Source organism: Drosophila ananassae (assembly GCF_017639315.1).
Source record: "Drosophila ananassae strain 14024-0371.13 chromosome 4 unlocalized genomic scaffold, ASM1763931v2 tig00000073, whole genome shotgun sequence".
Lineage (NCBI taxonomy): Eukaryota > Metazoa > Arthropoda > Insecta > Diptera > Drosophilidae > Drosophila > Drosophila ananassae.
The window spans coordinates 920,241-943,485 of NW_025319042.1; positions in this window are offsets into that span (position 1 = coordinate 920,241).

The following is a 23,245-nucleotide window of genomic DNA, read 5'->3' on the forward strand; positions in this document are numbered from 1 at the left end:
ATCAGAGAGGCGATTAATCCTTCGAACTGCTTCGAATTCCCACCTGTCTGCCAGTAAAATCAGGGATGAATGCGGTGTAAATGCTAGTTTGGCAACGGTAAAACGAGTTATTCGGAGTGCTAAACACTTAAAGAGATTAAAAATAAAAAAAAAACCTCCTCTCAATGATGCACGGAAGGAAGCGCGACTTCGATTTGCGCGGGATCACATGACATGGAACAAGGAGTGGAAGGCTGTGGTCTTCTCCGATGAAAAAAAGTTCAATCTCGACGGACCGGATGGCTACAACTATTATTTTCACGATATGCGAAAAGAGGAATGCTTTTTGAGTCGTCATCACTCCTGTACAGGAGGCGTAATGGTTTGGGGAGCCATATCGTTTTATGGAACTTGCGAGCTGCAGTTTGTTTCATCAAAGATGAATGCAAATGTCTACAAGACTGTGCTCCAAAAGGCTTTTCCCCAGTTTTCCGAAATTTTTGGACCTATTCAATGGACGTACCAACAAGACAACGCCCCCATCCATACAGCCCGGGTTACAAAACAGTGGATTAAGGACCAGAATGTGAACTTGCTCGAGTGGCCGCCATACTCCCCAGACATAAATATTATCGAGAACATTTGGGGACTTTTATCCAGGAGAGTGTATGAAGGGGGAAGACAATTTCAAGACTCGGCAACCCTGGTTGAAGCGATTAAAAAAGCCTGGGCAACTATTTCACTGAGTGAAATTGAAAAATATTACGATTCCTTATCAAATCGAATGTTTGGAATAATTAAGAATAGGGGGGGTCATACCAAATATTAAATAATTCAGAAATAATGTCTTTTATTCTTTAAGTTACCAAGTACCATGAAATATTGCTGTGAATAATTTTTTTTAATAGTTTTGTTGGTCAAACCTATTCACTTGAGCCAAAAATAATGTAGGTTTTCAGCTATGTTTTTGAAAAAAAAATAAAAAAAATATAAAAACCAAACCAAAAAAAAAAAAAACTTTTGTATTTTATAAAGAATTGATCGTTTTACTTAAAAAAAATTATTTGGTTTAAATCCGAGTGCTCGTTATGAAGATATTATGTTCTAAGTCTAAAAAAGAAGTCAAACCTATTCAGTTGAGCGGCAGTGTACCTTTGGTTTTGGTAATGGATTTACTTTTAAATAGTGTATAAATTGTTCCCAATCCATACTTTTCTTTTGACTACGTCGGTTTATCCACTTAAATGCTAACTTTGTTACCGGTCGATAGAATTGAATCAAACACCGATAATTTCCGCTAACTCCGAAGTAGCTATAGTGTCCTGTTAGTTTGGCTTTAAGTTTCTGCCACCAATCTTTGAGACAGATACGACTTCGTACCATCTTCAACCATTCTTTGATTTCTTTAATCTTTCTGGCTAGGCTTATTTTTGAAGTTTTCTGCTTCATCATAAGTTTACCATTACGACTTTTTCCACAATAATGTGTAAATCCTAGAAAGTTGAAGCTAGCCGTCCTACGTTTCTCTCTTTCTGCTTGATACCATTCTTTCTTACCAAACTTTACTATTTTTGTTTTATTTTCAGCTATTTCCAACCCAAATTTACTTAGTCTTTGTTTCAGTAATTCTAGAAATTCTTTTGCGTCTTCTTCCCTCTCGCAGCCAACTACAAAATCGTCGCAAAACCTTATTAGCTGTAAATATCCTCTGGCTTTTGGCTTAAATTTCTTTTCAAACCATAAGTCCAGCACATAGTGTAAGTATATATTAGCTAATACAGGGCTTACTATACCACCTTGTGGTGTGCCTTGATCGGTTGCTTTATAACATCCAACTTCGACTATTCCTGCCTTTAGAAATCGTTTTATTAACCACAATAAATTTGGGTCAGCTATTCGTTCCCTTAGACAATTCATTAGCCATTTATGTTGAACATTATCAAAGAACTTCTTGATATCCACTTCTACAATATAGTTAATTGGTTTGTGCATAACTGCTTTATCTAGAGCGTTTATCGCCTGATGACAATTTCTTCCTGGTCGAAATCCATACGAGCTGTCCATAAAGTTTGCTTCATAAATATTTTCTAATATCTTCTTTAGCATTACCTGTACCAACTTATCTTCCGTTGATGGTATTCCGAGACCGCGCTTCTCTTTGCTCCCGGCTTTGGGTATGTATACCCTTTTCACTGGTAGCGGTTGATATTGTTTTCTCTTCATACTATCCACTAGTGTTTTAAGTTTCTCTTCTAGATTTTCTCCATAAGCTTCCACTGTCACACGATCTATACCACAAGCCTTGTTGCGTTTTAGTTCCTTATAACACTCTGCAAGATTCTCTTCATTAATCAAATGAACTAATGATGTAAATTTTACTCGCTTATCTTGCTTAGCCCTTACTGCTATCTGGTTTAGTTTTCCTTGCATACTCCTCCAATCTCTGTTGTATTGGTATAGCAATCCCTATACCAGTCACTATATTGCTAACCGCTTCCCCTTGTATGTGGCTTTCCCACACTCCGAGTACTATCAGTTAGTCCGACTTCCTTTGCATCTTCCTCCAGTCCTCGCCTTTATTGACTTGTTCCAGAGTACCCTTACAGGAATACAAAGGATCTCCCAAGTTCACGTAAGGTCCATCTCAACACATGACGCGGCCTTCGATCCCGATGAGGTGAGTAATATCTTGCCTTAGCGTTATTACCCATGTTGCCTTCCACCAAATGTAAAGTGTCAGCCCCCATGACGCGTGAATTACGGGACTCAATACCTTCACTTTCGTTGCACCCTATGTTGTCCATTCCATTAGCTTTACTACGCTCGTTACCTTACGCAGCATAATGGTTTGTTCCAGGTTGCCGGCTAAGCTTTACCCGTGTTGGATTTTCACCAACTGTTCCTTACGCACTTCTTGGCGCACACAATTTTTCACCCCCCTTAAAATTAAAACAAAAGGTGGTAAACAAGATGTCAAACACAGATAACTCAACTACAAGCTGGTTTTTGTTGTAGTTAGATAGTTATTTTCTCACTTTCTTTACTTGCTTTAATTAATTCATCAAAATCAGATTCATGTAATTTGTCCTGTATAACTCTGTACTTTTCGTATTCTCCTTCAGCCAGGGCTTTTGCAACTTCAGCACTAACTTTACCGGCATCTTTAAGTACTTCATAATCATTGAATAATAGAAATGCATCCAATTTTTCAGCCCAGTCTTGCATTTTCATCAGCCGATTCTTTTTTGCTTGAAGTTCTGCATAATCTAGATACATCGAAACAATGTGGTTTAGTTCACTTAGTTCTTCTTCAGTTAAGTAATTTTTCGCAATACTTACATCACTCTTGTGAATTTTTTTACCTGGACCATCTTTCCATGTAGTTAGCCCCATATGTGGTTTTTTGTGATCAACCCGAGAACATATCAACTCTGCTGCAGTTAAACCATAAATTGCCCAATATAATTTGTTTTGTACTTTTGCGTAAAATTGTTTTGTTATTTCTGAATTTGGATCGTAATCTGCAGAACATTCGGCATAAATGTCGGTAATCTTCTGGTAAAATCTACGTTCGGATGCTCGTATTTCCCTGATTTTTTCAAGTAATTCATTGAAGTAGTCTTTGCCAAACTTTTTCCCGTTTTTTAGTCGTTTACTATCTAAAGCAAATCCTTTGATAATAAAATCCTTCAAAACTTTTGTAGCCCATACTCTGAATAATGTTGCTTTTTTAGAATTAACTCGATAACCAACAGCTATAATTGTATCTAAATTGTAAAGTTGTGTTGGGTAATTTTTACCGTCTGCAGCGGTTACCTCAAAAGTGGAAACAACTTCTTTTTCCTGTAATTCACCAGATTCAAATATGTTCTTGATATGCTTACTAATAGCTGGCAGTTGTACATCAAATAATTCAGCCATCCTTTTTTGCGTAAGCCAAAGATTTTCATCTCTGCATAAAACTTCAATTTCTATATTTCCACCTGGAGTAGTATAAAATACAATCTTATTCTCATCCATTATCTATCTCCTATAACTTACAAACAAACCATTGATCATCAATAGGAATTTAACCAATTAATTGTCTCTACTGCAACTAAATTCTTTAAAACGTCTTTAGAGGGCTATTATAACTTATTAATGAGCTGGATAGAGGGGAATATCTGTTTTATCAAAAATTCATGTGACCTCTTCTCAGCTCCAGTAAACAGTTATTTCCAAAATGGAAACAACTCAAATAGTAAGGTGTCTAGGAGGTCGGACTTAAGTTTAGCAATCCACTACTATCCTGTTGAAAACCTCGTCGAATATAAGCGTAATCCTCGTAAAAATGATGATGTAGTAAATAGAATGTGTGCTTCAATCAGGGAATTTGGCTTTCGTATACCAATAGTTGCAAAAAGCGATGGAACTGTGGTTGATGGTCATTTAAGACTTAAAGCAGCAAGAAAACTTGGTATGGAGAGTATTCCAGTGGTCTTAAGTGATAATTTAAATGAACCACAAACTAAAGCTTTTCGGTTACTGGCAAATCAATCAGCTAACTGGGCAAAGTGGGACGATGAGCTTTTGAAAGTGGAAATTCAAGAGTTAGAAGATTTGCAGTTTGATCTTAAAATGACTGGATTTGAATTGGAAAAAGTTCAACGTTTTCTCGATGATTTTGATGGAAAAGAAGAAGTAGAAAGAGGAGTTTTGGAGTTAATTGATAAAAAGGTAGAAATAGCAAAACCAGGGGATTTATGGATTTTAGGTGATCATAGAATCTATTGCGGTGATAGCTGCGTAGTTGAATCATTTAAAGCAGTATTAGATGATAAAATGGCAGATATTACTGTTTGTGATCCTCCATATAACGTTGATTATGGTAGTAGCCAGGAGAGAGAAGATAAAAAAATATTGAATGATAATCAAGGTGAAAAGTATGAGCTTTTTCTCTACGACATCTGTTCCAATATTTTAGCATATACGAAAGGAGCAATTTACATCTGCATATCATCATCAGAGTTTTCAACGCTGCAAAAAGCATTTGAGGAAGCAGGAGGAAAATGGTCAACATTTATCATTTGGGCAAAGAATCATTTTACGCTAGGCAGGTCTGATTATCAAAGACAATACGAAGCAATGCTCTATGGATGGAAAAGCGGCAATAAACGTGAGTGGCATGGAGGTAGAAATCAAAGTGATCTATGGTTTTATGATAAGCCAATACATAACTCACTGCACCCAACAATGAAGCCAGTAGAGCTAATGGAGAAAGCAATAGTTAATAGCAGCAGACCTGGGGATACTGTACTTGATCCATTTAGCGGTTCTGGCAGCACACTGATTGCATGTGAGAGAACAGGAAGAATTTGCAGAACAATAGAGCTAGATTCAAAATTTGTAGATGTAGCGATAAAACGTTGGCAAGTATACACAGGTAGGGAAGCAATTCTTTCTGGTACTGGCAAAACTTTTGCACAAATTCAAGAAGAAAAACAGCAATAAAGGGGCAAAAGAAGTGGAAAAGATCACACAAACGGAATGGGCAAGAGAGATAGGAGTTTCAAAGCAATATGTCTGTTATTTAGTAAAAAAAGGAATAATTGAGTTGGAGAATGGTTTGGTAAATAGAGAACAAGCAAATGAAGCAGTAGCGGCAATAAGAGATCCAAGTCAGCCACTTAGGAGGAAAAATCCAGAAAACGAAAATACAAGTAACCTTTCCACGATGTTGCTAAAAACTCGAATAAAAAATGAAATGGAACGAGGTAAACTTCTTGAGGCGAAAGCTAAGGCTGAGATTGGTGAACTTGTAGCAGTAGAGGAAGTAAAGCGCGATGCATTTAATGTAGCAAGAGTTGTACGTAATAATTTGCTTAATATTCCAAATAGAGTTTCAGCACTGCTTGCATCACTGAGTGACACTGAAAAGATTCATATGGCGCTAACCGAAGAGATTACAAACTCATTACAAGAATTATCTAATATTAAGTTTTAAATAATGTCTGCTAACTTAAGTTTAGAATTAATAAAGTGTCTTATTAATCAACCAGGAGTGGATGTAAATGTTAGAGGATTAAATGGGAAAACCCCACTACATTATGCAGTAGAAATTAACGAGCTTAGTATGGTTGCTCTCTTACTAAATAGGAAAAATATTAATCCACTGATCACTGATGATAATGGTAAAAGTGCGCTGGATTGTGCAAGAGAAGAGATATTACAAGCACTAATCAATCACAAATATGGATTGGAGAAAGATAGCTTACTTCACTTAGCTGCGATGTTGAATGAAGCAAATGCTGTAAGGTTTTTACTCGACAAAGGGACTAATGTTAATGAGCAGAATGCTTTACTACATACACCGTTACACTTAGCGGCAGGAGCTGGGCATGAACAAATAGTAGAAATTTTAATTAGAGAAGGAAATGCGGACAAAGATGTTCTTGATGCGAGAAATCATGCAGCAATTCATTATGCAGTAAACAACAAGAAGCTAGGAGTAGTAAAATTACTTTCAAATCTTGGTGCGAATGTTAATGTAGTTGGCAGCGGCAGAAATGCAATGAAATTATCTTCTTTGCACGTAGCTATAAGTAGTAGTAATTACGACGAAAGGGACTTATGTTTAGATATTGTAAGATGCTTAATAAATGTTCCTAATGCTGGGGTTAACTTACAAGATTATGAAAATAAAACGCCACTACATTATGCTGAAAGGCTGAAAACAATAGAAGTTTTACTAACGCGAGAAGATATAGATCCTTTAATTAAGGATGATAATGGCAAGACACCATTTTGTTATGCAAAAGAAGCAAATAGATTAGATATAGTAAAGATTTTAGCAAGTAATAGATACGGAGCTGATAAAAACAGTTTGCTTCATTTAGCTGCCAGAAAAGGATATGAAGACCTAATAGACGGTATTCTTGGTGAAGGAGTTGAAATAGATGCTGTAGATGAGAGTGGAAAAACGGGAATTTATGTTGCTGTAAAGCATGGTCACTTTAACGTAGTAAAGTTGTTGCTAAAGAGAGGAGCAGATGCCACGGATGTTTTTCAGTATGCAATAATAACGAACAACGCAAAATTAATAAAATTACTGAGCAAAGAGAAGGAAATAGTGTTATTTGGAAGACAGAAGAACTTTCCAACATTTCATTTATTGAGCAATAAATATTTTGAAGAAAGGAAAATAGCAGACAAAAAAATAAAGAAATATATCAATATCGTCTGTGTTTCTATAACAGTATGTGCAATAGTGATAGTGGGAATTTACCCTAACATTATAGCTGCGGTAATGGTGGGAATAGTTGCGCTCATAGCTGCAATAGCAATGAGTAATTTAACTCAGAAGTACATAGAAGAAGCACTTGAAAAGAAAATGTTTATTGAACTCGAAAGTGAGAAAACAAGTGAGTGCAGTTCTATTTTAAGTGATGTTGAGGTATCATCTAATGATGGTGAAGAGCTAGCGATATGATATATGCTACATCTTTTTCTGAAGGTTTAAAGCCAGATCCACTACTTAAAGTGCCGTTTTTACCAAAAAACCCTAGGCTCTTAAACATTCCAACCATAGCCAAAAACTCACCTGCGAACCCAGATGTTCCAGGTAGCCCTATTGAAGCTATTGAAAATAAAATGAACATAAAACCAAATTTTGGCATTGTGTTTACTATGCCAAAATATTTTGCAATCTCCAAAGTTCCAGTTCGAGTATATAGCATTCCAACACATAAAAATAAAGCAGCAGAGATAAGGCCATGACTGATCATTTGAAATATGCTACCCAGTACTCCTTCCTCACAAAATGAAAAGAGGCCAGCAGTAACGATCCCCATATGTGCTATTGAAGAATAAGCTATTAACTTCTTTATATCATCTTGAGCAAACGCAACTAGAGAAGCATATATCACCGCAATAATGCTCAGCACAACAACGAAATTTGAAAAATATAAACTTGCCTGAGGAAGCATTGGAATAGAAAACCTTAAAAATCCATATCCCCCCATTTTAATAAGCAAGCCAGCTAAAATCACAGATCCAGAAGTTGGTGATTGCACATGCGCATCAGGAAGCCAAGTGTGAAATGGAAACATCGGTACTTTTATTGCAAAAGAAATAAAAAATGCAATCCACAGCAATGACTGCACTTCAAGATCAAGGTTTGGCACTAATGTAGCTAATTTTTGTATATTAAACGTCCCAAAAGTGCTATAGATGTACACCAATCCAAGTAAAAATAATAATGAGCCAGTTAATGTATAAAGAAACAACTTAAACGTTGCATATACCCTGTGTTTTCCTCCCCAAATGCCAATAATAAAGAACATTGGTATTAAAACAGCTTCAAAAAACACATAAAAGCTTATAGCATTCAGTGAAACGAAAAAACCGACTACAAAACTCTCAAGCAGTAGAAATAATGCCATATATGGCCTAAGGGTTGTATAACTCATTTTGCAGTTGTAGAGTATACAAATTACAAACAAGAAAGTTGTAAGCAGAAGGAAAAGCAACGATATACCATCTATCCCTATTCCAACATTTCTAATTGGGTAGCTGACAAACTGAAAGTCCGCATCGTTATAATCAAATTCTATACAAGCTACAATGCTAAGCAAAAATGGAAGTACAGCAAAAAATAGAGCAAGGAATCTTAAGTGTATAGATTGATGATTAATCCTGATTAAGGATAAAATCAACGCTCCTATCAGTGGAAGCAAGAATATACTAAGTAACAACACCTTCTATTTAATTCCAATAATATATAAAGCACCGATTATTAAAGTAACAAACATAATAAATGCATAATCAAATATATAACCAGTTTGTAACTTTATAGAACTTTTTGAACATTCATTAACCAACCTTACAATACCATTTGGCCCAAATGAATCAATAGCCTTAACATCAAACTTCCATAGAAGCCTAGATATAAACCTTATCGGTGCAATGATAACAAACTCATACACCTCATCAAAGTACCATTTATTCTGCAAAAACTTAAGTAAAAATTTACTCTTAATTTGCCTAATTACTTGATATTGGTAAATTAGGTACGCAAGTGCTATTCCACTTAGGCTTGCTAAGGTTGGCAGTAGTTTTATAAAGAAATTATGAACTCCATGCTCATCAATAACTACTAAACTTGATTTCCAAAACGCATTACTAGTTATGTTCAAAATATTTGCTCCCCACACTCCAGAAAATACCGAACCAAAAGCAAGTATCAGTAATGGTATAAGCATAATCTTTGGTGCCTCATGTATATTAATTTTACTTTGTTTTTGGCTGTGGAACACAAGAAGCAATAACCTCCAAGAGTAAAACGCTGTGAAGAATGCAACAACTAAGCTTATTACAAAAGCAAAGCTATCCGTGCTATAAGCATGTTCAATTATCAAATCCTTTGAGTAAAAACCTGCAAATGGAAATATTCCAGAAAGCGCAAGAGACCCAATCCACATGAGAGTGTAAGTGCAAGGGATTTTCTTCCAGCAATTTCCCATTTTCTGAATGTTTTGCTCATGATGCATTGCATGAATTACATTGCCAGCACCAAGAAATAGTAGAGCTTTAAAAAAAGCGTGGGTCATTAAATGAAAAATAGCAACATTGTAAGCAGAAAGCCCACATGCCATGAACATATAACCAAGTTGACTGCAGGTTGAATAAGCAATTATTTTCTTTATATCGTTCTGAGTAATTGCAACGGTGGCTGCAAAAAAAGCAGTGAGTGCTCCAACGATAACTATTAATTCTCGTGCCACATTTGATAACTCAAACAATGGAGAACACTTTGCTACTAAAAATATACCTGCTGTTACCATCGTTGCTGCGTGAATAAGTGCAGAAACAGGAGTTGGCCCTTCCATTGCATCTGGCAACCAAACATGTAAACCAAGCTGTGCAGATTTACCCATACAGCCAATAAAAAGTAATATGCATATTATATGAGTTACTTTGAATTCACAGCAGAATGCTCTAATGTTCTGCGTGCCAAGAAGATCAGCTGTGTCAAAAACTTCAGTAAATTTCAAAGAGTGAAATGTATAATAAATAAGAAAGATCCCAATCAATAGTGCAAAGTCTCCTACCCTATTCACAACAAATGCTTTAATTGCTGCATTATTTGCAGAATATTTTTGGAACCAAAATCCTATGAGTAAATAAGAACACAGGCCAACTCCTTCCCAGCCAAAAAAAAGCTGCACGAAATTATCGCTTACAACCAGCACAATCATGCAAAACGTAAATAGCGATAGGTAAGAAAAAAACCTCGACTTCCCCTTATCATGCTCCATATAACCGATAGAGTAGAGATGTACTACCAGTGAAACGGTGGTAATAACAATCAGCATTAAGGATGAGAGAGCATCCACACTAATTGCCCAATTTACTTTTAAGATGCTCAATGAAAACAAAGGAAATAAACTCAAGTGATAATTTTCAGAGAAGGTGAGAAAAACATACCAAGATAAAACTGCAGATATTCCAATCCCTGCCGTTGTAACTAACTGACTAAAAACATCTCTTCTAAAAAGTGCTGCAAATAGCGAACCAAAAAGTGGCAAAAATACTATTAATTTCAGTATATACGTCATACTTTCATTCTTTCATTAAATTTGCTTGTTCAACGTCTATATTGCCACGGCTTCTATAATATACAACCAATATCGCAAGCCCAACTCCTGACTCTGCTGCTGCAACAGTCAACACAAACATCACAAAAATTTGCCCAACTATATCATTCATAAAGGCAGAAAAAGCAACTAGATTGATGTTGATTGCCAGCAATAATATTTCTATTGATAACAGTATGTTGATTATGCTCTTACGGTTAATGAAAATACCGCACACCCCAATAGTGAACAAAACAGCAGCAACTATCAGAAAATGATTTAATCCTATTTCCATTCTACTCCTTTTCCAAATTTAGCCTTAACCAATTTTACAGATGAAGATTGCGTCAATTGCTTTAAAACATTCTGTCTTTTAATTCCTTTTTTCTTGTCTTGCAAAGTAAGAGCAATTGCACCGACAATTGCAACAAGCAGCAGAATACCAGAAAGATGAAAAGCGTACATGTAGTCAGTATACAGCAAATTACCAATAGCTTTCACGTTATTAGTATTATAGTTTATAACATTACTTATATTCAGCGTTGAGCTGCGGATTACAAAGCTGATGACTAGAAAAAACACAACACATAATATAGCACCAAGAGTGAAATGCTTTGCAAAACCCTGGCGCAACCTTATGTAGTCAATATCGAGCATCATAACTACAAAGAGGAATAACACTGCAACCGCGCCGATGTATACTATCAGCACCATCATAGCAATGAATTCAGCTCCAAGGAGAATAAAAAGCACTGCAGAGTTAACGAAGGTGAAAATTAAAAATAATACTGCATGCACAGGATTTCTTACGCTAATCACACAAACAGCAGATAAAATGCTCAAAATCGAAAAAAAATAAAAGAAAAAAGGCATTGATACTTTAATTGCAACAATAGTTACTAATTTAAAGTGACTATTGTTGTAAAGTCAATATTATATTAAACGTTTGAAAACATTGTACTACAAAGCTCCAGCTCCATTTTAAATTATTATACAGAGCGCTTTCTAAGTGCTTAATCAATACACTAAACCCTTAATTTATCCTTGATTATTTTAATTTATCAATATATAATATGTGTATGTTAGTAATTAATGGCGGCTCAAAATGTACAACATATTTGGTTATTTTCAAAGTAATAACACTTGTAATACACAAAGTGGTAAATTAAATAGAGAAAGTTATCAGTACACTACAAGAGATTATGTGACAATTTACTTTAATAACATACCAGCCAGTTTAGGTAGATCATTGAGAGAATTTAAAGAAAAAGCGTATGGATTTGTGTATGATATCGGAGCTTGGTTGAAAGAAACATATGAAAATCTCACTGAACGACCTGCAACGCATAATCACTATACCCCAAAAGAAAAACCCCTTGTTGAAGAAATAGAAATGAAGGAACTAAATTGTACATATAAGCCATTCCAAACTCCACCTATTCACCCAACAACTGGTGCCAATACCTCAAATCAAGTTGTTGTTACTCGACATACACCTGAAACTACTAAAACAAAATAGATGTAAAACCTACGTTTAAATATATAGTACTTGAGTGAAGCATTCTTTAACTGTTCTATTCAATAAAACCTTTACAATATTTCAATCATAGGTTTAACTTTACGAAGTTATAATCTATAGGGCTACGATGAACGATTATCTCTCACTGCTAAATCCAGAACAACAATCAGCTGTAACTAACATAGATGGACCGGTTTTAATATTGGCAGGAGCCGGAACCGGAAAAACAAGAACGATTACTTCAAGAATAGCACACATAATTAGAAATGGTCACGCTTATTCTGATGAAATATTAGCTGTTACATTCACAAATAAAGCAGCAAATGAGATGGTATCAAGGGTACTTGAGCTAACGGGCACAAACATACCATGGCTTGGCACTTTCCATGCAATTGCAGCAAAAATTTTGCGCCTGCACGCAGAAATTGTGGGCTTAAACCCCAATTTTACAATCATTGGTGTGGATGACCAATTACAGGTAATAAAAAATATTATCAATGAAATAAATCCTGATTACCTATCAGAAAAATGTAAGACCATTATGAATATTATTCAGCAATGGAAAGAGAAGTGCTTATTGCCATCTGAAGTGGAAGATATTCAATCATTTAGGCCAGTATATGTAACTGCACTCAAGGTCTATCACCAGTATCAGGAAAGGTTGAGATTCCTTAACTCTGTCGATTTTGGTGACTTATTGCTATATAACATACAACTCTTTAATCAAAAGACCGAAGTTCTGTCCTACTACCAAAACAAGTTTAAATATGTCATGGTAGATGAATATCAAGATACAAATGCGATACAATATCTTTGGCTAAAATACCTTGCAAAAGAGCACTCAAATATTTGCTGTGTAGGAGATGATGACCAGTCGATATATAGTTGGCGTGGTGCAGAAGTTGAAAATATTTTGAAGTTTTCTGATGATTTTAAAAATGCAAAAACCGTTAAACTAGAGTGTAACTACAGGTCAACATCCCACATACTTGCAACTGCGTCATATGTTATCAATCACAATAAGACTCGCTTAGAAAAAAAATTGTGGACAACAAACATTGAAGGGGAAAAGGTAAATCTAATAAAATTATGGGACGGAAAAGCTGAAGCAAGGTTCATAAGCGAACAGATATTAAAGCTCAATAAATACAGATTTAGTGACATTGCAGTGCTGGTAAGGGCCACTTTTCAAACTAGAGTTCTCGAAGAGTATTTTATAAAATATTCAATTCCCTACAAGATTATAAGTGGCGTAAAATTCTACGAACGTCAGGAAGTCAGGGATATAATTGCATATTTAAGACTCGTTACAAACAATAACGATGACTTAGCTTTCGAAAGGATCGTAAACCGGCCAAAAAGAAGCATAGGAGCTACAACTCTAAAGAAAATATACACGACTGCTCAGGATAACAAAATTTCTTTTTTTGAGGCAGCAAAAATATTAGTTAATAGTAATCAAGTAACCGAAAGAATTAAACTCTCACTAAATGATTTTTTAAATAAAATTAAAGCTTGGGAAGAAATAGTAAGCGTAAAACCACTGCATGAATTCGTTAAAATCGTAGCAAACCAATCAGGGTATATTGAAATGCTTGAAAATGAGGAGGTAACAGGCTTAGCACGAATAGAAAATGTCAAGGAGCTCATCTCATCTTTAAAAAATTTCGATAATGCCACAACTTTCTTGGAGCACATAAGTTTGGTGATGGAAGTGGATAATATGAATAACGATGACACCGTATATGTTATGACTCTTCATGCAGCCAAAGGACTTGAATTCCCGTGCGTGTTTCTACCTGGTTGGGAAGAGGGATTATTTCCTCATCAAAGATCTTTTGATGACAAAAGTGGTAAAGCTTTAGAAGAAGAAAGGAGACTCGCATATGTTGGCATAACCAGAGCCAAAGAAAGGTTAATCATTTCATGTGCAGATAGGAGGGAAATTAACAACCAGTGGCAACCGATGCGCACTTCTCGGTTCATTAAAGAATTGCCAAGAGAAAATGTTGAGGTAATTAAAAGCAACATTGCCTACTGTTGAAGCTATAATTGCAGATAAACATATCTTACAAATCTGAATTACTTTAACTATATGTTTCTCCTGGCAAAAATTCTGTAACCGTTCACACTTAATTCTTCAATCTCATACCAATTTCTATTACATAACAAACAAATAGACAATAGGAGTGAGAAGGTTATACTAAGGCAGTATAATGATGGAGTTTTGGAATGGCATTGGTATCAGGTTGCAATTTTAGCTTACATTGTGCCAATCTTTCTTCAATTGCTGCTCGCATAAATTCTGCCTGTCTTTTAGTTGTATTAAATAAGACTTGACCTGACACTTTAAAAAAGTAAGTTAAAAATAAAGGAGTGTTAGATATGAGTACAATACAGACAAAAATATTAAAACCAAAGCTAGAGAACTAGCAAAACAACTAGGAAATGTGTCTCAAGCATGCAAAGTGATGGGATACTCAAGAGATACATTTTATCGCTTTAAGGAGTTATATGAAAATGGAGGAGAGGAAGCATTACATGAAATAAGTAAGAAAAAACCGCTATTAGCAAACAGAGTTTCCGACGATATAGAAAGAGCAGTGATTGGTATAGCAACAGAATTTCCAGCATATGGGCAAGAAAGAGCTGCAAATGAACTGAGAAAAAGAGGTATAATAATTTCTCAGGGAGGAGTAAGGTCTGTATGGCTAAGAAATGACCTTGAAACTCTCAAAAAGAGACTTAAAGCACTAGAGACAAAAGTAGCTCAAGACGGAATCATTTTAACTGAAGAACAACTTGCAGCTTTAGAAAAAGTGAAAGAACAAAGGGAAGCTCATGGTGAAATTGAGACGCAACATCCAGGTTATTTGGGTTCTCAAGATACCTATTATGTGGGCAATATCAAAGGTATAGGGCGCATTTATCAGCAAACTTTTGTTGATACTTATTCCAGAGTTGCAATGGTTAAACTTTACACGGACAGAACAGCTATTACAGCTGCAGATCTTCTCAACGATAGAGTTATTCCATTTTTTGATGAGCAGAAAATTCCATTATTACGCATTTTAACTGATAGGGGTACGGAGTACTGTGGCAAGCCCGAAAATCACGCTTATCAGCTTTATTTGGGCATAGAAAACATCGATCATTCTAGAACTAAAGCCAACTCTCCACAGACTAATGGCATATGTGAAAGGTTTCATAGAACCATGCAAGATGAGTGTTAGAGGTTGTCCGGAAACAAGTAAAAGGCTATAATATCTGAAATTTTAGTACGGGGTAAAGATGAGAAAAAAGTATCCAACAGATCTAAGCGAAAGGGAATGGGCAAGAATAGAAAAACACTTCAGAGTATCATACAAGAAAGGAGGAAGGCCGCCAAAGTATAGCAAAAGAGAAATATTAGAAGCAATTTTCTATGTATTGCGTACAGGGTGTCAATGGCGGTATTTACCAAATGATTTTCCGCTATGGAAGACTGTGTATGAGCAGTTCAGGCAATGGAAGAAGCAGGGAATTTTTGAGAAAATGAATTATGAAATTACAAAATATAGTAGAAGAAAAATAGGAAGGAATGAGCAGCCGAGTGCCTGTATAGTAGATAGTCAATCTGTAAAGACTACAGAAAAGGGGGGATCAAAGGCTATGATGGAAGTAAAAAAGTAAAGGGTAGAAAAAGGCATATAATTACAGACACTCAGGGTTTTATACTAGGTTGTTACGTAGGCGCTGCTAACGAAAATGATAGAGATGGTATTAAAATAGCATTAAACAATATGAGAACAAAATATACTAAAGTTAAAAAAATGTGGGCTGACATGGGATACCAAGGAAGAAATTTAAAGAATCACATAAAGGAAGAATATGACATAGATATTGAAATTGTTAAAAGGCCTCCATGTAGATTTTGGGTGCACAAAGATACGCCACCTGAGCTACTACCAACAAGAGAACAAGGGTTTAAAGTACAGCCAAGAAGATGGGTTGTAGAAAGGACTTTTGCTTGGGTTAATAGGAATAGAAGGCTATCGAAGGAGTATGATTTACTCACAACATCCACTGAGAATTTCATATACCTAGCTATGAGTAGGGTTATGTTAAAGAGGGAATATGCTTGAATTTACTAGTTTCCGGACAACCTCTTATACCAATTCCCATTACACGGCAAACAGATGGACAAAGATGGAAGAAAAGCCATAATGAAGTAAGTAAAATAGTTGAGGTTTAAATGGCATTAAGATCAAAATTATTGGATGAAAAAGTAGTAGAATCAGCAAAAGAAATGCTGAAGAAAGTAAGGAATAATGCATATGTTTCAAAAAAACTAAATGCTGTAATTGCAGCAAAAAAGTACAGTATAACGGCTGTAGCAAAAATATATTGCATTTCAAGAAGCGCACTAACTTCGTGGGTAAAACTCTTGAAATTTGGCAGAGAAGAAAAACTGTTTGCTCCTCCACAACGCCGTAGAAAAACTAAATTAAATCAGGTTCAACTACAGCAAATTGAAGAGTGGATAGAAGAAAATCCTAATATTACCATTAAAGAAATGAGAATAAGAATCCAGGAAAAGTTCAGATTAAATATCAGCAAATCTACAGTACACCGCTATATGCAAAAGATGAAATTCTCATATATTACACCAAGACCAGTTCATAATGGACAAGATAAAAGCAAACAAGAGGAATTCAAAAAAAAATCTCAATGGAGCTATTAGCAAGTATCCAGAAAAAGAGCTATTTTTCTTTGATGAATCACGGTTTGGCACACATTCAAAGGTTGGACATGGGTGGTTTAAAAAGGGGATTAGAACACAGGTTAAAACAAAATTAGGTAGGCAAAATTTCTATCTCTATAGTGCGGTTAATCCTAGAAATGGAGAGAGTTCTAGCTTATTTGCACCAAATGTCAACACTGATTGCATGAACATATTTCTTGAGCAGATGTCGCAATATCTAGAAACACGAGAGGCTTTTCTTGTTATGGATTGTGCTAGTTGGCATAGGTCAAAAAATTTAAAGGTACCTAAAAATATCGATATTATATACCTACCTCCGTACTCACCTGAGCTAAATCCTGTTGAGAGGCTTTGGTTATATATAAAACAGAACATTTTGCGCAATAAAATATACGATACAATTGCTCTGCTTGAGGGTGCTTTGTGCAAATTTATTACTTCTCTTGCCAGCTCCACAATTAAACAACTCTGCAATGTCTCCTATTTGACTGGCCAACAATGAGAGTTGGTATTACAATATCATCTTTAGAAAGAAAATCTACAGTTCTTTGGAAGATCTACAGATTGATGTTGATCATTGGTTGCGTTCTTATAATGAGACAAGACCTCACTCGGGTAAATATTGCTATGGCAAAACGCCTATGCAAACTTTTCTTGATAGCAAATATATTGCTTTTCAGAAAAATATTAGTAGCATTACACAAGAGCCTGATATTAGTTTTGACTACCTCAATTCTTCTGTCAGTTAATTCTTGTCTGTCAGATCAAATCTTGTCTTTTACATTTTAGTTCTGCAGTGCACTATCGCATCATCCACATATCTTTCAAATGGTACTGTTGGGTGATTTTGTTTCATCCATATATCAAATGCATGGTGCATAAATATGTTTGAAATGATTGGGCTTATTGAACCTCCTTGCGGAACTCCTTTTTTCCCTAACTACCTTACTGCCATCTGCTTGCTGAATAGGGGATTTCATCCACCTTTCAACATACAGTATGACCCATTTGCAGTCTGTGTGCTTCTTGATAGCCTGCAGTGCTAAATTGTGGTCCAGATTGTCGAAAAATCCTGTAACATCAACAGCTTTCTTGGTAATCGTATCCTGTCTTGGCACTATTTTATAATTTTTATTTATTGCCGCTAGCCCCTGTTTATAGCACCTTTTAGCTTTTCAATAACATCTGGCACCCTACTAATGTTCATAGTTACAGTTTTTATTGGCAATCTGGATTTTGGTTTTTCTTTCAAAATTGAACATTCAACATCACCATACATAGCTTGCTGCAAGGTTCTTGGAATGGGAGTTGCAGTAACGAAAAGTATATCGGCATTTTCTCCTTTTCCTACCAAGCGATTTCTCTGCATCACTCCAAATCGCTGTTGCTCGTCTATGACTGCAAGCCCTAAATTTTTAAATGTAACGTTAGCTTGAAATAGTGCATGAGTGCCAATCACTATATTTAAAACACCACTTGCAAGTTCGTTCATGATAATCTTTCTTTCCTTGCGCGAAGTTTTACCAGTAAGCAGCGCAACTTTTATATCGGTACAGGATAAAACTTCCTCAATCCAATTATAATGTTGCTCCGCCAAGATAGTAGTCGGTGCCATTAGAGCTGCCTGCATGTTGTTTTCTACCACATTTATCATCGCAAAAAGTGCAACTACGGTTTTGCCACTACCAACATCACCTTGCAGCAAGCTTATCATGCGATACTTGGATTTTTGTCTCTCTGAGATCTCATCTATTGCACGAGTTTGATCATTTGTTAATTGAAACGACAATTCATTTAAAACTTGCTCTTTGTATTTACTCAATATTATAAATTCTCTTCCCCTTTCTTTCACATGATTTTTTCTTGCAAGTTTCAGCGCTAGCTGATACGCAAACAATTCATCATAAGCAAGCCTTTTTCTACAAACCTCAGCTTCCGCCAATGAGCTTGGTCTGTGCAACTTTATGATGCTTTCCCTCCAACTTAACCATTTTTTTTGCTTGATTAATGTATCATCTATCCACTCTGGTAAATCAGGCAATTCCTTTAGATTAGAGCTTATTATGTTCCCAATGCGCTTATTGGTAATGCCACGGCATAATTGGTAAACTGGCTCTATGCAAGCTATTTTTTTAAATTGGTTGATGTCAAGCGACACGTAATCTGGATGAGTAATTTGCCAATGTTCAGCAAATTTTTCGAGTTTACCACTGATGATTACAGAAGCTCCAATTGGAAATAACTTATATAAATACTTAACTGAGTAATTAAAAAAGACTATGAATATATACTGACTCTCACTTTCAACAACTATTTTATATGGTCTACCTCTAAAAGTGGGCGACTGATGCTCATAAACTTTTGCAATAAAAGTTATAAATTCTCCAACTTGAGCATCAGGCAGTGACTTACTTCTATCCACATAACTAAGTGGCCTATAAAATAGCAAGTCCATTACTCTATCTCCACCACAAAGTTTAGGTAATATTGTGGAATGAAATTTAGGTATATTCTCCAGCCTGCTATTTAGAAAAATCTGATTGCTCATTGAGATTCATACATGTGTAAACTGTTATAGAGCCTTTTTAAAATCTTGTCACCTTATGGTCAGGTATGCACTATAGCTAGCACAGCTCTCTAACGTCATACCGCGATTCATTCGCGGTATCTCAGCATAGATTCCGCTAACACGTAGGGGAATGACGATTTGTCGTTTTTAAAATCGTCGGTAAGCCTAAGTTACCCCTAACTATATTTGCTGTCATAGAACTTGCGTTTATATAAAGTATTTTATTGACTTATTAATCATTTTCATGTATTATTATACAGTAGTCTATATTGAGGTACTAATAATGAGTAGCCCTATATCAGAAGAAAAGGAAAATCCAATAGTTACACTAAGAGCTCAAGCAGAAAAGTTTGATTTTAGTAAGTTAAGAGCTGATGAAAAGGATATCTCAGCGAACTCTGGTAAACAGATGTATGAGGATTTTGACAGAATGAATTTTGTTATTAACAAGAAAAATATAGACACAATTTTGATTAAAGCACTAATAAATAGAGATAAAGAAGAATTTGACAAATTTTGGGAAAAGTATTGCGAAGGTCTGAAGGTTTCTAATGATAAAGAAACTGATCGGTATAAAGAGGAAGTTGAAAAATTCTACAATATAGGTAAAGGATATACTAACCTATTAACGAAAGAAGAAGATGAAAATAAGAGTTATCGTGCGTTTGCAAAAGAAGTTTTTAAGGAAATATTTAAATATGCTGAAGCTCAAGTTCCAAGTGATTCTATTTTGGAAGAACTGGTTATCAATTGTAATCAAGCAGGGTACGTAGGTGCATTATACGCTGAAGATAAACCTCTTTTTCATGTAGCTATGGCATATGAGTTAGTTTTCGGTTCTAGTCATACAACACATATTAATTGTAGTGATCCAAGTCATGCAACAATCAGAATTGAAGAAAAAATTGCAGTTTGCACTTTAGCAAAATCAGAAGAAGAATTATGTAAATTGGATAGCTCGCTAGAATTCACACTTAAGTCTCAAGGTGATAAAAATGTAACATATGAAGATGGTAAATTGTCACTTACTGTTCCTAAGAGACTGAAGGACTATAATATAGGTGATAAAAACTTGTTTGACGTTATAAAAGAGTGTTTTCAGAAATTTTGCGAGAGGCTTGGATTTTTTAAAATAAAAATAGAGCATGGTTTAGGCGATCCACTAGAAGTAAGCGACCATCTGGAAAATATGGAACCCCCTATTCGTAGTAATGAGCACGGCCTGAATTAAAATATCTTGAGCTTGTTTGCACAATCAATCACTTCAGCATTTAGAAATTGTTTTTTAAACCAGGTATACTGACGTTTCGCGTAGTGTCTTGTGTTTGTTTGAGCAATTTGTATCGCTTCGTCTAAAGTAATCTCACCTTTCAAGTACTTTATAATTTCTGGCACTCCGTGTGCTTTCATAGCTGGCAAATGTGGGGCTAGGTTCATGCTAAGTAGCTTTTTTACTTCATCAATTGCTCCATTTTCAATCATTGTAATGAAACGAGAATTTATTTTTCGGTATACATCTTCACGTTTAGGCAGAATTGTATATATCTTAAAATTATTGAATAAAGGAGGCTGTCTATTCTCTTGCCATACAAAAATTGACTTGCCAGTTTCAGTGATAACTTCAAGTGCCCTTGAAAGGCGGTGCGAGTCATTCATGAACACTTTACCTTGAATCCTTGGATCTTTGCTTAGCGCTAATTTGTAAAACTCCTCTTTACTTAAATTTTTCCTGAGCTCACTTACGTTTTTTCTCACTTTCTGACTTATTTGTGGCATTGATGATAAGCCTTTGATTAAACTGCTGATGTAAAGCCCGCTTCCTCCAGTGATGATAGGTATTTGAGCATTTTCTAATGCGTGATTAACTTCTTTTTCTAAATCTTCTAACCATAGACCCACGGAATAATTTTCTTTTGCTGAAACATAACCATATAGTTTATAAAATACTTCTTGCTTTGGTGGTTGAGCAGTAATTATGGGAATTTCTTCATATACCTGCTTTGAATCACAATTTATTATACTAATATTTCCATATTTTTCTATCAGGTTATCGCATAATTCTGATTTACCTGAGGCCGTAATTCCTGTAATAATTACTATATTATTTTTCATTTATATTAATTTAATTAACATATGATAAAGTGTAGTAAAAGTTTGGATTCTACAATCTAAAGTTTGGAGATTTTTATGGCAGAAAACAACGACAATAATTCATTTACTAAGCGTTTCACAAACAGGACTCCTGGCGGTACAGGGGAAGGTTTTTCCAGTAAGTATTCGTCTCAAAACACCAAAGAACGGGCATTAGGGGAAAAAGGAAAAATTTCTGAATTAGCAGGCAAAAAAACCGAATCCAAGGAAGCTTTTTCTGAAAGTGGCGGCATAAAAAGTAAAAGCAGAACTGTCAATGAAAGATCTTTTGCTGATGCAACAAAAAGAAGTAGGTCAGATCTTATATACTTAGTCCGTGGTAAAGATCGTGGAAAATCAGCGTGGCATTATGTATTAGTTGATAAAGAGAAAAGAGAAATGTTTCTAGCAAAAAGCAGAACTGGCTCTATAGATGTTGCAGACTATGGAGAGATTTTGTATTCAGGATGGGGAGAGGATCCACCACAGGCAATAATTGATAAAGTCAATGAAGAGTTTGGGTTGTAGCAAATCTGCATAACAAATGGTAAGCTGCGTTGCATTACGTTTACAAAAACTAGCAGTTACTATATAAGATACAGTGCAACAAAACTGATCTAGTTGTTATGAATAAGTTTTTAGCTATATGGTATCTAAAATAATAAATGCAATACAGAACAATTTATTAGTGTGTTTTCCAACAGAAACAGTGTATGCTCTTGCTTGTAATGCACTAGATAATGAATCTATAGGAAAAATATATCAGATAAAGAAACGCTCTCAAAATAAACCACTGTCTATATTTGTTAGTGATATTTACAATTTGACAAAAATAGCAAAGGTAAAGGAAAGATATATTGATTTAATAAACCACTTTTCTCCTGGACCAATTACCTATATTTTACCACTTAAAAACAACAACATATTGCCAAACGAATTCTTTAAAGATAGTATAGGTATCAGAATTCCTGAGCATCCTATTGCAATTTCAATACTAAACAAACTGAAAGTTCCAATAGTTGCAACTAGTACAAATATTTCAGGAAAAGAAAGTGTATGTAAGGCAAACGATATACCACAATCCATTAAGCAACATTTATCTGTAGTGATTGAAGATGACGAACTAGTTTCTGGTATAGAATCTACTATTATTGACTTAACCGAAGATAAGATTAAGGTTTTAAGGGAAGGTGCAATTTCATTACAAACAGTAAACAACGCATTTTCAAACTAAAATCTATAGGAGAAAGAATGAAAAAAGTAATAGGCCACAACCAAGCCAAAAAAAAAATAATGAACAACTTATCTGTTCAGTCTTGGCTGATCTGTGGTAAAAAAGGTATAGGAAAAGCAACACTTGCAAAATCCTTCTCCAATTGGTTACTCATAAAAAACTATAATGAAGTAGCATTGGACTTACACATTGTTGAAGGTGATACTATCGGAATAGAAAAAGTCAGAGAAATGAAAAACTTTCTACACTTAAGTCCCATTCAATCAGAACACAAAATAGCTATAATAGATAGCTTAGAGGCAATGACTAATAACGCTAAAAACGCAATATTGAAAATATTAGAAGAGCCGCCAAAAAATTCTAAGATATTTATAATTAGCCATAAGCCATATGATATACAAACCACTATCTTGTGTAGGTGCTTTCAGCTGAATTTACTTCCATTAACTTATGATGA